Consider the following 19281-nt stretch of genomic DNA (forward strand, 5'->3'; position numbering starts at 1 on the left):
TGGTCAGTCTCACTCACTGAGGTCAATGGAAGCATGCTCCATGGTTATGATGTGGTAGTTGAATACAAAACCCTCTTGCGATTAAAACAAGGGAAAAAAAGCAGACATTAAGGAAGCTACAGGATTGCCTTCTCAACACCTGCCAGCCAATGCTATACTACTCTCATTAATAAAAAAAATGCCACTCAATATAAATAATAAATCCAAAACATACAAAATCCAAAAAAAAATCAAAAATCAAAATATGTCCAAAATTCTAAAGTTCAAAACTATAACCCCAGTGTTTGTAGTTGTCATATATGTGATTCCACACAGTAATCTCAATATTAGAGCCTCCCACAGGCTTGCACGATCAAAATCACCTCAAAGAAAAAGAAATGAAAAAACAGTGCATTATCCTTATACATAAATAAACTGTGAGTGAATGCACTCCACAAAAAAGAACACACTTGTGAATCCTCTATAGTAATTATAGTGCAAGTGTATAAGTGAAACATACGTTGTGCCACACAAGTGAAAAACCGCGTTCACTTTTATTAAAGGAATAAATACCCTTACCAGAGCAACAAAATAATTAAGTCTTATCCAAAAAGCAATGGAAGTTCTATAGCCTTCGAAAAGGATCCTTATAGTTATCGCTCTCCTTCTATCCTCAGGATCCATCAGCAAGTCAGCTCCATACTCCTCCTTACACCATACTCCACCAAGTTGCCAAAATATATGGGAAATATAATAGTGTAATACCGCCACTGTACCATGTAATATCTTTATTCAGTGTACTCACAATATACACGCCTTAAAACCCCATTAATCCAGTAATATCAGACCTTTTAGCAGTCCTCTGCAATCTCCAGATAGTTTGGTGTGCTTTTGCCACTACTGAAATGGCCGCCACCCCACGTTTGGTCCTCTCTTGCCTTTCAGCAATCCTCTGCAGTCTCCAGATTGGTCTGCTTTTGCCACTACTAAAATGGCCGCCGCCCAACTTCCGGTTCTCCTGTGCATCTGACGTCACTTACCTTTGACGCGTTTCGTCATCCAACTTAGTCATAAATGTCTTCAGGCCAGTCGTGTCATGTACCTCTTTGCCACTTTTCTGGTGGTGAGCTGTGATCCAGAGAGTGATCCTGAAGTGGTGATGTCACCGCAGTTTTCTAAATCATTGTACTATGGGTGACAGGGTGCCTTGGTCATATTCCCTCAGGGGTGGGTCCACAAAACTGGTGCTTATTCAACTTGAAAGACTGAGGATACCTAGTGGCAAAAAGGAATTACTTCAGGGGACAGGGCTGGAATAAAGGAAGGTGAGTATTGCAGCAATTGTTTTCTAAGCATACATAGTCAAAGTTTAAAATCATATATTAATTCCCACATTGTATTCCAGTTATTTCTAATCTATTACTATTAACAATCTTGAAGTTAATACATCTACTTTGTGAGGATTCCTGCACATTTACTTCCTTGAATTCTGTGACACATATTCACTATGCCCTGTGAGTAGGCAATGCTGTATCACACATTTCACAGAGCCTGCCTTCTGAACTACAGAGAGGAAGAATTTCAGGAGGTGGAGTCAGTGCAGGAATCACTGCTTGCAGGGAGCAAAGTACTATGGTATATGTAGTCCTTAGAAATGGAAAGTAAACAGCATAGAAAAAGCTGTAAAGCATGCAGAGACCCAGAAAATTGTGGAAAGAGATAACCAGCAGACATGGAGCCAGGGGCGTCCCTAGGCAGGTGCGGGGGGTGTGCGCCGCACCGAAAGACACCTTTTCCATGGGGTGACATTGGACCCACTCCACCAGGGGCGGACTGACCATTCGGGCACTGCCTGAGGGCCCGGGGTCACTACGGGGCCCTAGGAGAGGCTCAGTCGGTCCCTGTATGTGCCAGTTCTGAAATAAGCAAGCATTGAGGGGACGGACAGTGAGGCAGGCACTCCGGACACCTCTCCTCCTCAGAGTTTCAGCAGAGGGGTGTGTCCACATCCCTGCCACGGGTGCTGAAGTTGGAGAGCTGGAGGGGCGGGCAGAGTATGCAGCAGGTCAGTGTGTAATCCCCGGACCCTGGTGACAGCACTGCAGCTTCATGTAGTAGGTAGGGGGGAGAAAGAGGGCAGAAAGAAAGAAGGCACAGAGAGATACAGGGGAGAGAGAGGAGGGCTTGCTTTAAAACTTACCTTTTTGTGGAGCTCGTGGAGAGATCAGTTAACCCCGTTTAGGTTGCAAGCTGACAATCCCCGCAGGATGGATCGGATCTGCGGATTGGGGAGGATAATGGATAGGACTCTGATCCATTATGCTCAATCTGCAGATCCAACCGTAGGGACGCCACTGCATGGAGCACTCACAACTTGAAAGGAGATTTTTCAAGAAAGCCTATAATGGATTTTTAAACATAACTGTTGTTTGTATTGTTATTATAAAGCGGATGTTTTAGGCCTCACACACACACAGGACATTTTTGACGCTGCTCTTAGGGGCATCTGGTGTTTTTTTTCTACCTCTAAATGTTAGCCTATGTCTCCATGCACATAGGCATTTATAGTATTTTAGAAGCAGAAGTGATGGATACATTAACCGTAAAAAAAAAAAAAAACACTGCTGGCGCATACAGGAGCAGCATTTTAAGTAGAAAATAAATGCTTGATGCCTGTAAATGCTTGTAAACGCATGTTAAAACTAGGGGCCTTTAGTACTTGTACATTAATTCACTTCAATGGCCAGTATAAATTATTATTCTGGCCAGTGAAATGAATTAACGCTCATCGCTTGACGTGACTGAATGTGTTACACGCATTTACGAGCATCAAGCATTTTTCCTGCTCAAACTCCACTGCCAGGAGGACAGGTGTCTAGGAGAATTAGCAAAAGCATCTAGTGTGCATGAGGCCATCAAATGAAATTATATGCTATGACCACAGAACTCCTTTAATTGTTATTTAAGCTGCTACTGCAGGATATTTTTAGGGAAAAATAGCCCAAAGCTGGGCTTTAACAAGCACACTTACACTTTAAATTTGCTCCTCTAAGGTTGTCTAGTTTGGTGATAGGTGACACTTTTATTTCAAAATTCCATTTCTGTGTCGCAAATTACAAGCCCCCAAATTCAGTTCCCATAAACAAATGACTCAAGAGAGAGCATGATGTGAAAAGTGATAGATTACTACACAATTCCTATTTCATGCACAGGCAAATGACTTCTGTTTTTTAATACAGAGTATGCACACAAATCATAATCAAGTTTAACTTCTGCATGCATTGTTTATCCTGTTCAAGGTTGCAGTTGCTGAAGGATATTTTATTTTTGTCGCTCTCATAATAACCATATGCTTTGCTGGTTGGTTGAAAATCAATATTTTATCATCCACAGCTTATAATTCTTTGGAGTACAATCCTTTTACAGTTGATCTGGTTTGGTAATTTAATACGTGCTCACGTGTAGGAGTAAATAACTTTTTGACATCCACAATGCATTTGTTTGGGACCAGAAAATAAAAGCAGCACGCCTTGCTTTATGTCATAAATACATGACATTAACAAAATATAAAATCCTAACAGAATAATATGAAAGTTAGATTCCTTGAACATAGAACATAAAATTTATTTTGGAACTTGAAGGAATCCAGTTAGGGTCATTCTTACAGGGCCATAGAGCAGGTAACTTATTGAACTTCTGAAAAAACTCAAGACATGAAAGCTGACCTTGCTTGGCAAAATGACTTTCTAACTGTATCATGTGCTTTGTAATGAAAGTGAAATGCGTAGAAACATTACCCATGTTTTCTTTACTGAAACCCACTGTGTGTTACGATTCCTCCTGACAATACTAAGAAATAAATTGTGCTATCTTTCTGGTTTGTAGTTCCTTTGAAGTGTACCACCTCCATAGCTATGGCTGCATACAAAGCATTGCACCACATGTAATGTGTTTAAGCATGTTTTCACATAAAATGTAGGATGGAGGTAAAGGATAACATGGAGCATGTACACCCCTGGATAATCTTTAAGTGAAAAGAAAAAAGAAAATTTTATATATATATATATATATATATATATATATATATATATATATACACACATATACATACATACCTACATACATATACACACACACACACACAGTTGTGTTCAAAATAATAGCAGTGTGTTGAAAAAAGTGAATAAAATCCTTCTAATAGCTTTTCTTTCCATACACACAAATGCATTGGGAACACTACACATTCTATTCCAAATCAAAACATGAAGAAAAATATATCAAATTTGTGTTGTTCCTCTAAAAATATTGAAGAAAAGTGAATATTAGACTGTGCAAAAAAATAGCAGTGTTTGTATTCTTCTTTACAAACTCAAACATTCACTATATAAACTGAAAAATGTTTGAAGATTTTACTTTCCTTTGAATCACTTAATTAATATTTAGTTGTATAAGCACTGTTTCTGAGAACTGCTGTACATCTGTGTTGCATGGAGTCAACCAACTTCTGGCACCTGTGAACAGGTATTCCAGCTCAGGATGATTGGACTACATTCCACAGTTCTTCTCTATTTCTTGGTTTTGCCTCAGAAACTGCATTTTTGATGTCACCCCACAAGTTTTCTATTGGATTAGGATCCGGGGATTGGGCTGGCCACTCCATAACGTCAATCTTGTTGGTCTGGAACCAAGATGTTGCACGTTTCTTGTGTGTTTGGGGTCGTTGTCTTGTTGGAACACCCATTTCAAGGGCATTTCCTCTTCAGCATAAGGCAGCATGACCTCTTCAAGTATTCTGATGTATTCAAACTGATCCATGATCCCTGGTATGCGATAAATAGGCCCAACACCGTAGTATGAGAAACATCCCCATATCATGATGGGTTGGGCAACCATGCTTCACTGTCTTCACAGTGTACTGTGGCTTGAATTCAGTGTTTAGGGGTCGTCTGACAAACTGTCTCCGGCCACTAGACCCAAAAAGAACAATCTTACTTTCATCAGTCCACAAAATGTTGCGCCATTTCTCTTTAGCCCAGTCAATGTGCTCTTTGGCAAATTGTAACCTCTTCAGCACATCTTTTTTTCAACAGTAGGACTTTGCGGGGGCTTCTTGCAGATAGCTTGGATTCACATAGGCGTCTTCTAATTGTAACAGTACTCACAGGTAACTTTAGACCTTCTTTGATCTTCCTGGAGCTGATTGTTGGCTGAGTCCTTGCCATTTTGGCTATTCTTCTATCCATTCGAATGGTAGTTTTTCGCTTTCTTCCACGTCTTTCAGGTTTTGGTTGCCATTTTAAAGCATTTGCGATCATTTTACCTGAGCAGCCTATCATTTTCTGCACTTCTTTATATGTTTTTCCCTCTCCAATCAACTTTTTAATCAAGGTACGCTGTTCTTCTGAACAATGTCTGGAACGACCCATTTTCTTCAGAATTTCAGAGAGAAATGCACTGTAACCAGCATGTACAATCAGTCACAAACTTTTTTCCGGTTTCTCAACCTTGAATGCACCACAGAAGTCACAAGTTTAATATTTTATTGTTTTATTTTAACCATAAATCTTTGTTTGATTATTTGATTTATGCGATTATAATACTATCTGGCATATGAGCGCTGCATATTTTTTATGGTCAATTTACTATCCAAAGTTCTCGAGGTTTACTTCCTATGCTAGCTGCTTGTTTTATTTATCTTTCTTCTTATTAATTTTTAGACACCTAGCGCTGTTGCACTTTATTCTATCTGAATAATTACCACCTGTTTTTCAAAGAATGAATGACCTCACTAATAGAACTCCACACTGCTATTATTTTGAACATGCCCCTTTCAATTAGTGATTCAATTACACAGAATCAGCAGCATGCATGTCATGACTGTTGGGTCTGTTGGATTTCTATTACTCTACTACACCTGCTAGTAAAATATTTTGCCATGTAGAAATATAATTTCTACCAAAAACAGTGATTGATCAGGTTAGTGATGTCTGACTGCTATTATTTTGAACACAACTGTATATATATGGGCAGCACAGTGGCTAAGTGGTTAGCATTTCTGCCTGTCAGTACTAGGGTCACTGGTTCGAATCCCAACCATGGCTCCACCTGGCTGGACTTTGCATGTTCTCCCTGTGTTTGCGTGGGTTTCCTCCGGGTACTCTGGTTTCCTCCCACACTCCAAAGACATGCTGGTAGGTGAATTGACTCCTGTCTAAACTGGCACTAGTATGTGTATGTATGAATGTAAGTTAGGGACCTTAGATTGTACACACCTTGAGGGTTAGGGACTGATGTGAATGTACAATATATATGTAAAGCACTGCGTAAATTGAAAGCGCTATATAAGTACCTGAAATAAATAAATATATCGATTGGGGCTTTTTATGGCATGCAGCAATTGAGGTCACCAAGAATTAACAAATAATACATTTTGGTCAACAATTTTACAATAGAACTAGTTTCTTAATATCACAAAGGAAAAAAACAATTTCCAGAGATACAGAGTATAGGTATCAAATTTAATATCATAAAGATATAATATATATACTGCATATGTAAATGTTGTATCTATCCAACATGTTTCTTGAAGCAAAGTCTGGCTTTTCAAGGGTGTATATGCAAGTAATGAGAACAATAATTCTGGTAAAATATCAAGAAAAATACATGTACAATAAGTATTATTGCATATGCGCACTTTTTTGCATGAACAAATACAGTACATGTATATATTGTTATTTTGGGAAATTATAAGCTTAGTGGTAGTAGCAATTGTAGTGAGATCCTTCTAGTCTGAGCTTCATTTTGGGGCTTGTTGGACTACTTTTATTAAACACAAAAGTAAAATTTCAACTTAACACCTCTAAACCATTAAAGATGTAAAAAAGAAAATGCCAAACCACCTGGCTTCCTTTTCAGCAGCACTATTGCTCTTTTCACTGATCCCTCAGACCAACTTAACAAGCTCTCCTGGCTCTCTGGCCTCTCCTGGATCACTGAGCTTGTAGTTGCAACTCCCTGCTTCTTAGGCCAACTCCCTAGCCTCTCAATAGGGAACCTCCTGGCACTCAAAGCTCTCTGATTCCTCCAGGACTTACAGATTCCCTCAGCTCTCCCAGTACTCCAGACTCGCTTAGCTGTTCTGACTCAATCAGTCCTTTTGGTAAAAAATCTCTCCTCCAATGTGGAGTGCTGTCTCCTGAGTAGAGCACCTCTCCTAATGGAAGTATGCTTGTCTCCTGGATGGAGCACACACCTGTCTCCTGATGGGAGCCCTGTAATATGGTCAGGTCCTTGCTTTTAAGGAGTCTGCATACCTGCATATTCAACCAGCATGAAGGTCTCTAGTAACCCTAGGTTCACACCTAAGCATTTTCTGCAGTATTTTGCATTTTGTAGAATCACAATACAGTCCATTTAACATGATTTCCTATGGGACAGGTTCATATCTCCATGGTATCACCCAGTGAATTTTTTGGAAAGGGTCAGATACTTTTTTTAACAAGTTTGTGGTTCTATAGACTTCAATGGATACACTGCAGAAAAGCATGTATTGCGGTTTTTTTAGTTTTTTATTTGTTTTTGCCATGTTTTTTATGTGTTTTGCATTTAAAATCTGCCTAGCAACAAGAAAAATTTAAAAAATAAAGGAAAAACTGCAAAACACATCAAAAAACGCAAGTGCAAAAACACAACGCAGAAACGCATCAAACACAACCTGCATAGATGTACACCTATGGTAAGACCTGGACTCAGGATTGAGGACCTCTTCCCACTCAAATTTCTTTGAAGACTCCAAGCTCCAGACCCGGATCCCGGATTACAGAACCTGGGGAAAAAACTGAAACCCCAATCTTCTCAGCTCACACACAATACTCCGGAGCCCCACACTCTGCATAGTGTCAATCCATTGTCACAGTGGCAGGGATCAATATTATATATATATGTGTATATATATATATATATATATATACACATATATATATACATACAGCGCTCTCCATAAATGAGTACATGGAGAGTGCTGCTCAACTTGTCTCTTCAGAATTCCCCATAGGTGTTCGATTGGGTTCAGATCAGGAGACACTTGGCCACTTAATCACTTCCACCTGTTCTTCTTCAGAAATGCAACAGTGGCCTTATATGTGTGTTTTGGATCATAGTCATGTTGGAAACGTGCACAAAAACCAAGGGCATGGAGTGATGGTAGCATCTTGTCTTTTAATATAGAGCAGTACATCTGAAAATTCATGATACCACCAATGAAATACAGCTCCCTGACACCAGCAGCCCTCTTGCAGTCCCACAGAAGGATACTGCTACAATCATGTTTCACTGTAAGCACCATGCATTTTTCTTTGTAGTCCTCACCTTTGCAATGCCATACAGTTTTGAAGCCATCAGTTCCAAAAATATTTTGATCTTATCACTCCAGGGTACAGAGTCCCAGTAGTCTTCTTATTTTTCAGCATGGGCACTGGCAAATTCTAGGCAGGCTTTTTTGTGCATGGGCTTTAGGAGAGGCTTCCTTCATTGTTTACACCCATGCATGCCATTCCTCTGCAAACAATCACCCCAGTTTGTCTTTCTACTACTTTAGCTAACTGCAGTGAACTTGCATGGCAATTTTCTTCAACCCTTCTCATCAGAAGATGCTCCTGTCAAGGTGTTCATGTCCATGGATGGCCTGGATGTCTCTGTGAGATGGTTGCAGTTCCATCTTTGTTAAATTTTTGTATTACTTTTGCTACAGTATTCTGACTGATAAGTAAAGCTTTGCTGATCTTCTTGTAGCCTTCATCTTTCTTGTGTAAAGAAATTATTTTCTTTCTCAGTCCTTGTGACATATCTCTTCCATGTGGTTCCATTGCTGACTGCATGAAATGGGAAGGGGTTTTCTTTGTTAAGTAACACCCATTTATAATCAGCTATCTGCTGGACACATGTTTAATGAATAATTAGACTCACCTGTAGTTGAATTTTTGTTAATTAGGTTTTTGTTGTCTAAAATCTAGCTTTGCTCCTAAGACTTTCATTGGGGCGTATTCATTTTTGCTACATGGTGTTATGAATTTGTTAGGAAAAATACTTTTTTGTGTGTGCAAATTAACAAAATTTGTTTGCAATCAATGGCCTGCATTTGTGGGAGTATGTTGTAGTATAGTGTTCCATAGAAAACGTTGATTCAGAAAGGAAAGTAAAGGTTCTCTGACAAATCTGGAACAAACTAAAAGATGGTAAAAAAAATAAGAATAACCCAGAAGGAGTGTTGGATTTTAGATCCTCCAGATCCTCCACAATGCTTCAGAAGGACGGTTCAACTTGCAGCTTATTGCCTCCCCTGGAAGTAGCAACCAGTAATTGTATGTTCCTCTCTTCATTCCCTGCTGTTCAGATGTCTTGTAATATCAATGTAATATCACGTTAAAATGCTTCAGGCCCCAAAAGAACCATTAATGGACACTTAAGGCAGCCAATGAACATCAGGTAACCATGAAGAGACTTGGCATTATAGACCTGACAATCCCACAGTATAGAGCAGAACAAAGAAGACCTGTGACCCAGAATGTCATGACCAGAGTTTTATGTATGTAATTGGGGTTTTCTTTGTTCTTTTTTAAACAAGACTTTTCCTAAAAAAAAAATTGTGAGCGGGGAGCATTTGTTTTAATGCAAAAGAGACATACTGTGACACATATGAGGTATTCTAACCTCTTATCACTTTAACCATTTTTTAAAAACATTTTAGCTTTAGACATACTTAAATGAAAGTGGATTTAGAGTGGTAAAATTGTAGCTTTTGTGACAGCAGGGGTTGAGGTGCTACATATATATTTACAAAGTACTGTATATAAGCAAACAGGGATTTTAAAATGGCACTTACTGATAATGTTATTTACAAGAAGGTAACCCTATTAAAATAAATATAATTCCACTGTTATGACAAGCAATGTACTGAGATAATAAGCTCTTAAAATAGTATTATTTACCTGTTGTGTTCCATTAGGTCTGTAAAAGAATCTATTGCACCTACTGGGAAATTTTCACATGTTGCTTGTTCCCAAGAGGTCTTTTTACAGCTGTTTACAGTTATTGCAATGGAAGGTTCACACAAAGAAACAAAGAGTTTATTTTTGCAGCAACCAAACCTGATTTTTTTCCCTATTGGGACACAATAAAAACATTTGTATATTTAACATTAAAATAGTATTCAAATAAAATTGTGAAAGCCACTTAAAAAGTACTTATAAAATAAATGCCTATCTTTGGTCAATGAAGTCTCCCAGAATCCTGGACTAGTTTGCTTACCAACAAATGGTAGATAGCCAGGGATTTGTGATTTTGCATCAGTAGTGCAACGGTCAACATTGTTGGGCAGAAGGTAGGTCATCATGATTGACAAAGTGCCTCACTGGATGACATGATTGAGATTGGATTCACATAGAGGGACATTCTTGTTGATGTTGATTTCTTTTCAAATAAAGGACTTTGCCATGGTGTCTGTGTTGTTTATTTTTTACAAATTTGGGGGGGAATGAGTGAGAAGAGGTACATTTCCCTGGGGGGTGCCAGAATTCCTGCTATCTGTATACCTGCTTGTTATAAGGGGACCTTCAGATTCTGATAAGTGCCCCCTGCAAAACCCCCACATCCCTTTTGGGGAACTAAATGTAGGGATGAGGCCCTTGTCTCCTCAATTTGTGGACAAGATGCCTTGCAAGGGGGATGTCATGACCATATTTGGTCAATGACATTACCCATTATCAATGATGCCATGCATGGTCAGTGGCAATATGACCATAGTTTGTCAATGACAGCACCCAGGATGACATGAGTTTGTTACCAAACTAAAGCTGGTCTATCATTTAGCAGCAGTAGTTTTTTTTTACTCAAATTGTTCTGTTACTTCCTGTGCAAATTTGGGGCATCCCCCAAGCATGTTATTTAACTACTTGCCCTCCAAAAGATTTACCCCCCTTAATGACCAGGCCATTTTTTGCTATTCAGCATTGCACTATTTCAACTGGTCATTGCACACTGTACCAAAACAAAATGTGTGTCCTTTTTTTCAAATAGAGATTTCTTTGATCAACACTGTTTTTTTTTAATTTTTGTAATATAAACGAAAAAAGGCTGAACATTTTGAAAAAAAAATATATTTTCTACTTTTGGTTATAAAAAATATTCAATAAACTCACAGTTAGTCATAAATTTAGGCCAAAATATATTCTGCTACATGTCTTTGGTAAAAAAAAAAATCCCAATGCATGTATATTAATTGGTTTGTGTGAAAGTTATAGCATCTACAAACTATGGTTTATATATTGGAATTTACGCAGCTTTTACTTTCTGACTGCCTATCACATTTCTTGAGGTGATAAAATGCCAGGGCAGTACAACCCCCCCATGACCCCTTTTTGGAAAGTAGACACCCCAAGGAATTTGCTGAGAGGCATCTTGAATTTGTGGAAGATTTTATTTTTTGCCACAAATTTTTGGAAAATTACAAAACCTTTTTTTTTTTACACAAAGTTGTCACCTAAATGATATATTGCTCATGCATGCCATGGGTATATGTGGAAAAACCCCAAAATACATTCTGCTACTTCTCCTGAGTATGGGGATACAACATATTGGAGACTTTTGGCAGAATTGCTACATACAGGAAATCCAATGACCACCTCCGAGCTTTAAAAGGGCATATTTCCTCATATCACTTACCCACTGCCTATCACAGTTTTGGAGGCCATAAAATGCCAGGATAGTACATACATTCCCGCCCCACCCCCCTAAATGACCCTTTTTTGGAAAGTAGACAACCTAAGGAATTAAGATAACAGGCATGGTGAGTATTTTGCAAATATCATTTTTGTCAAAGAGTTTTTAAAAAGAAAAAGAGAAAAGAAAAAATATGTTTTAGTTTTCTTTCTTCATTTTCAAAAACTTGTGGCAACAAATGAGATCTGCAAAATACTCGCCATGCCCCTTAGCAAATACCTTGGAATGTCTACTTTCCTAAAAAGGGTCATTTGGGGGGGTGCTTCTACTATTCAAGGCCAACATTAGAAGCTTATACCACACATCACCCACTCTTCTAACCACTAGAACATCAAGCATTTTCTGACACTTTCTGTTTACCTGAAAAAACTGTTTTGTTTTTTTTTGCTAGAAAATTACTTTGAACCCCTAAACATTATATATTTTTAAAGCAGAGATCCTGGAGAATAAAATGGTGGGTGTTGAAATTTTTTATGCCACACAGTATTTGAGCAGCAATGTTTCAAACACATTTTTTTTAAATATACTTTTTTTTGTACTGCACAAAAACACAATATATTGCCCAATTGTTTGATAAAATATAAAAGACGATGTTATGCTGAGTAAATGGATGCCAAACATGGCATGCTTTAAAATTGTGCATGCTTGTGCAACGGCACCAAATACATTTTTAATATCCATAGGCGACACTTCAACAATATTTCCAGGTCACCACTTTAGATTTACACAGGAGGTCTTGTGCTATAATTACTGCCCTTGATCTGACGTTCACGGTGATACCTCACATGCATGGTGCAATCTCTGTTTACATACCAACATGGGACCGTCGCTTGTGTTTGATTTTTCATGCAAGCATGGGGATGGGGGTGGGGGTGATTTGTTTTTAATTATTTATTTTGTTTATTATTATTTTTTTTTAACATTGTCCCTTTCATTTTTTTTTTTACAACTTTTATTGTTATCACAGGGAATGTAAATATCCCCTGTGATAGCAACAGGCAGTGAAATGTATTCTTTTCTGAGAAATTTGGGGTCTATTAGACTGTAGATCTCTCCTCTGCCCTTAAAGCATCTGATCTTACTAATCTTGGTGTGATCAGATGCTTTCCCAATTTTAAAATGGTGCTGTTTATATCTGGTGAAAATAGAATGATGAAATGCTTGTAGCTTCCATTCTCTTAGACCGTAGAGATGACTGGAGGTATTCTGGTCTCTGATCAGCACTATGTTCAGCCGGCTGCATTCTCAGATTCCCCAGTGGGATGGGAGAGCCCAAGAAAACCATGGAAGGCAGTGGGAGGTAAAGGGGGGGGGGCATCCCTTTCTGCTGCTTGTAAAGGTGATCCAAGCGAAGTACCAGTACATTTCTGGTCCTTGTTGGGCACATATGTAACAGCAGAGAACATGGGCATATGATGAATGGGGTCTGTAGAACAATATGACCTCAATTCATTCTTTTTTGTATTACCCGTGTTGAGGGTTAGGCCCCAAAAAGTTTCAAATTCAGAAACCATAATTGGTTTCCATGCGAAATGTCTGGTAAGAGTTGAATTTGAGTGGGCTGCGAGGTATTGTTGTGCGTATAAATTCCTTTGGCCCACAATCAGTTGATACAAATCTTCCATGAAAAACAGCAGAGCGGCTAAATGCTAGTACTGAAAGCGAATGGGGCTGATCCTGCTAACACTGGGTTTTTGGGAAGACTGTACCAAGGAAGCACTAGTATAGCTCTGTTCAATATATTGCTCCGTACAAACACAATACTAGTAGTAGAAGTGATCAGCGACCTATAGCATGAGTGTGATAGTGTGCAAGCAATCTAATGCTTGCTGACCCTGGCTGAGAGGGGAGCTTACAGACCCTGATGCTATCTGATGTTGCTAGTGGCAGTAATACAGTGATTAGTGAAAAATTATATCTACTGACACTGTACTAATAGCATTGGCTGGGTGACAGGGTGATCAAAGGGTTAAAAAAAAGGCAGACCAAAGGGATAAATGTGCTAATCCAATGTGTGTGTGTGTGTGTACAATTTTGTGCTTTTACTCAGTGATGTGTTCCCTCTTCTCTCCCTGGACGGCATAGGGGGAATTGGGGGGAGGGGGGCGCACGCATGCGCACATACACCTGGAAATAGAAAGCGACAAAGGGGTATGTCGCTTTGCCCAGAGCTGCCACGGTGGCGGCAAGTAGTTAAAAAAATTGTAATTTCTCTCAAGATTTTTATTTTTTTAAACATTATTTTTTTACTGCTTTTTTTTAATGCTTTCATCAGAGTAGTATAATGTTACTACTCTGGGGGGGGGGGGGGGCGGTTTGTGGATCTGTTTTTTTTTTTTTACACTTTTAAGATTATTGCTTCTGCAATGCAATGTTTGCTTTGAACTGTCATGAATGAGTTCAAGTTCATGACAGTTAAAAATACAGTGATCTGTGATTGTCCCCAGTTGGTCACATGGTACAGGGTGCTGTGATTGGCCCCATGTACCATGTGAGAACTGTGGGCCAATCACACCTCTTGCATAGCGATCACACGACCACTGGGTCCCGTTCACTGGGATCTTCATTCTGCTGTGTCTGGTGAACACATCAGACATGGGAGAAAGGCTGCACACCAGCTTGGGCGTGCAGTGCCCCCTGTATGGGTACAACACCAGTGACATACGGGAATGTCGCTGGTCCTGTAGCTTCCGCCCGTTCACAGTACATTGCAGACAGGTGGACGGAAAGTGGTTAAAGGATTTGTGTATTTTGTGTATTTTTAATGTTGCCCTTTAAGGCCGCATTAAAAGACCCTTCCCTTCCCCAAACAATTTTGTTTTGGTTTTTCATTGGTACATGTCCTCCATGACAGTGTTCAGCTACCCTTGCCCCCTTTTTTAACTTAAGCTTGTAAATTAACCTTGAAAAGGGCCAAAAGAAATGACCAGATTTTCCTCCCTTAGACTTCAGTAGGGTTCAGCATTATATTCAGGCATCACAGACTTCCTCATAGCTTCTCCAACCTCCTGGGAACCCAACTTTGCCTGGTACACTCATCACTACTCAAGAAAGCTCCTTTGAGTTGTTAGATATTTTAGTATTGGTATTCTGTCATGCTGGTGAGCAGAGCTTTTTTTCTCAGAGAATATGTACAGGAAATCTCCCCTTTCGAATCCCCCCAACACCCCACCCCCTACTCACCTCCAAACACTGTCCTTTGGTTCCACCCTCTACCAACCTCCCAGTAGTGCCCCTTTTAGAGAATACAGTATCAAGTATAATTTTGTGGTGCTAAGTAATTTGCATGGCATTTGTTAATGATATCAAGAAAGGCAGTAAAATAGATCCCCTGGAGCTAGCAGCAATAGACCCCCCCCAGCAACAATAGAGCCCCAAGTAACAACAGATTAATCCCAGCAACAATATACTCCTAGAAGCCAGCATCAATAGACCCTCCAGCAGCTAGCAGCAATAGACCCCTCCCTCAACAATATATTCCTCCTTGCAATGATTGGACCCCCTAGCAACATAAGGCCCACCCCAGCAACAATAGATCCCCCACCAGCAACAATAGACCCCCATCCCTCTAGCAACAACAGATCCCCCAGCGGCCAGTATCAATAGACCACCAAAACACCTTTGCACTCTTTTCTAATACATACATTCAGTACTGGAGGTGCTGGCTGAAAAAAAGCCCTGCTGGTGAGAAGGTAGAAGATGATGCGGGAACAGCTAAATATGTAAAGGCAGTATTCATCAGCAGGCTGAAATCTTTTATTTTTTCAGTGAAGCCGCCCATCTGCATGTGATCACTACGTCATACCTTATATAGTAATCACATGATGGAGAACCAGTTTGATCAGAGTACTGATCATCAGTGGAGGCTTGAGCTGTCCATGAAACCTGGTTACAGAAGCTGTGCAAAGTTGGGAGGGTATATAATAATGTATTCTTAGCACAACTACTTGACGATGAACAGATTGCTGGTAGGAAGAGGTTAAATAACTGAAAAGTTATAACAGTATGAACAGAAAATTATTACATTTTTGAAAGTTGGAATATTATTATTTATGATCAACTTTCATGATGTCACTCAAATGCACAAATTTTAAATCACAATTTTGGATATCCAGTTTATTATGGCATATTATTTTTAAGACTATGCCGGAGGTCACAGATACTCAAATGAATATGTCAGAAAGTATTTAATGAAAAGAAACACTGCAAGTGAAGCAAAGGAAAGGACATATTTTCCATTGGTGAGCTGAGTTGATTATGCCTAAAGGAAGTCACAGATTCAAATAAACATGTTTTTTTTTTATAATACAGCTTAACTATGTGACAAATGAAGCTGACTAGTTCCATTCTGTTTTTTGAAGTCGAAAGTGGCACAAAATGTACAAACTATGAACATGACCAGCATATTTCATCCAGTCAAAGAGTTTTCTAATTAGTTTACTTAATTTGGAATAATGTCATATATTGAACAAATTTATTAAAGACAGATGACCACCTGTTTTATTTTTTTTTTTTTCATATATTACTTGTTAAGTAAATGTTGTATTCAAAAGATCCTTTGCATGATAAAAGTGTTACTTTATGGTTACACTTTTGGCAGTGCACTTATATTTATCTCTCTTTTAATACTTCCCTCATTTAACCCTTACACTAAAGATAAGGTTGATAAACTTTTTTTAATTCCCACCTAACCACCTGCCCCCTGGACCCTGTTCCCACACAAAAACTATGGTCACCCTCTAGCTCCATCCTACACTCTCTAACTCACATCTTCAATATCACCTCTTTTTAGACATCTTCTCCAACTCTCTAAAACATGCACTGCCTCCTATATTTAAAAAGCCCTGGTTGGATCCCACCAATCTCAACAACCTATGACCCATCTCATTTTTACATCCAAACTCCTTGAACTCCCAGTCCACAACCGATTAAGATACTATCTCACTGAGAATAACTTTCTTAAATCCGTTTAGTCCAGATTTCGCCCTCAACACACCACAGAAACACTCCTAAAACTCACAAACTATTTACTAATAGTTAAAGCCAATGGTCACTATTCTGTACTCCTACTCCAAGATCTCTATGCTGCTTGTGATACAGTTGATCTTCCCTCATTCTCAAAAAATCTTAACAACCAACTACTATATCTTTGCTCCTCTTTACCTCCAAACTCCATGAACTCCCAGTATTCATCCGACTGAGCTACCATCTCACTGAGAATAACATTATTAAACATTATTAGTCTGGATTTTGACCTCAACACTCCACAGAAACTGTTCTCCTAAAACTCACAAACAGTTTATTAATGGCTAAAACCAATAGTGACTATTCTGTACCCTTACTCTTGGACCTGTCCACTGCCTTTGATGCAGTCAACCACCCCCTCATCCTCAAAAAACTCCATTCCTTTGGTCTCTACGACTTTACTCATCATTGGTTTTCATCCTACCTATCCCACCACACCTTCAGTGTCACTTATAATTGCGGTTCCATCACTTCCGGTTTTGCTTTCATGTAAAAAAGCCATTAAGATGCTTGTAAAAGCATCTGATCAAACCGATCTCGAGTTGATCATATGCTATGGAGGCCAGAGGAAAGATCTGTGGTCTAATGGACTCCAGATCTCTCCATAAAGAGGACCTGTCATGGCCCATGCTATCACAAAGGATGCTGTTCACACATGTGGGATATGGCCACTAATGTCAGAGCATAAGCAAAAATTCTAGTATTAATTCTCCTGTGCAAATCTAGACCTATAATCTGTAAAGGCTTTTAAAGCATTCCACAGTCATACACAATTTTAAACTGTGATATGTTAGGTATCTATTTACTGGGCATAACATCATCTTTTATATTTTACCAACAAACTGGGTATTATATTGTATTTGTGTGCACTAAAATTCATAAAAGTGTATTTTTTCATGAAAATTTACATTTGATAAACCACTGAGCAAATATTGTGCAACAGAAAAAATTGCAACAACAACCATTTTATTCTCCACTGTCTCTGCTTAAAAATACATATAATATTGGGTTCTAAATAATGTTCTAGCAAAAAAAATGGCCCGGACTGGAACTAGTTAAGCATTATTAAAGTGATGCTCCAAGTCAAACGGTAATTTTTATTTTTGTTTTTGCATTAGTGCAGGTCCCCAAGGACAGTGGCCAGCCCCTCATGCCATTTGTTTGTCAATCTCTCCTATTAGTTTTGAAAAAGTCAGATGTGATTTTACAAAATTGGGCACCCATTGACTTAATTTGGGTTCGGATTAAAGTTCAGAACCTAGGTATGTTCGGCTCATCCAATCTCTAGCAATAAATATGCACAAATTTGTGTAAATATATATTTATGAGTATGTAATTAATTTATACAGACACACATCACTCTGCAGATCCATATTTATATCTGTCAAAATGTTCAAGGATTATCATGTCATAACCTCATGTTACTGGCTTGCATTTGAATTGATAATGAAGCAGACAAAAATCAATTCTTGTTTACTGATGTGTGTGCCTTAAAGGAAGTCTTTGGCTAAATCTATGACCATATGCTCATCTTCTCCACAAATCAATACATATATATGGAGTGAGGGATGCAGAGTGATGCCCAGTGGATAGTAATAAATCTGCAGTTAATTACATTAACATCTGTGAAAAATGGTGTAGTGCAGTGACAGGAAGGCTTCCAATAAAATCTCAGAGAAAAAGCATGTATCGGAAATATGCAGTACCAGATATGTCATGAAAGAGAGCGTCAAATTGAGTGGGATGGTTCGATAGGGATGCTGCATTATCAGGCTTTTCAAAAGGATCTACTGTGCACGGTAGGAAATACAATATCTCTGGACTTCTAATCATCCGAGAAAGAGACTGGACCTGCAGATGATGTACAAAATATATACATTTATACAATACACAAAATCATCAGATAAACTCTAACTGGATGCTTTGGCAAAAAGCCTATCTAGTTCCAAAAACAAAAATGTTACAAATCTTTAGATGTGGTAGCTGCATATTTTTTTCAGAAGTGTTTTCCTTTTTTTTTAACGGTGATCCTGCCCATTAGAATCTTCCTGTCCAAGGGTGACAATGTTCATGCACTATGTTATATCTATGGAGAAGAACTGTAGTCATGCTAGGCTTCTCTCCTAATTTGGACTAAAGGACACCTCCGTTTCTCTACATCTTCATAGCAGAAGAAGAAGCTGCATCCCGATAGACTTGAATGGGCTGCCTGCATACAGCATCAGATGGTTCAAGCCACATGAACACATGGCCTGTTCATGGACTACAGGCTCAGCACTAATGTGAATGATGCTAAAGAGGTGTTCTGTAATTCTGAGAGAGCTCAATGCTCTGGATTTCAGCTTTGTCAGCTCACTGCAGGAACTGTCATTGAAACCATCCCTTCATGTGCCACAATTTATAACATGGCATACCTTTTGGCACTGCTTGTTGTATAAGGGTGTCAGATAAGGACAAATACTTACCTTATTTTTTGCTTTTGCAGGATCCTTCCAGTGGTGT

This window comes from Staurois parvus, unplaced genomic scaffold (genome assembly GCF_062004578.1).
Source record: "Staurois parvus isolate SC_StPar_1 unplaced genomic scaffold, SC_StPar_1.0 ptg000047l, whole genome shotgun sequence".
Lineage (NCBI taxonomy): Eukaryota > Metazoa > Chordata > Amphibia > Anura > Ranidae > Staurois > Staurois parvus.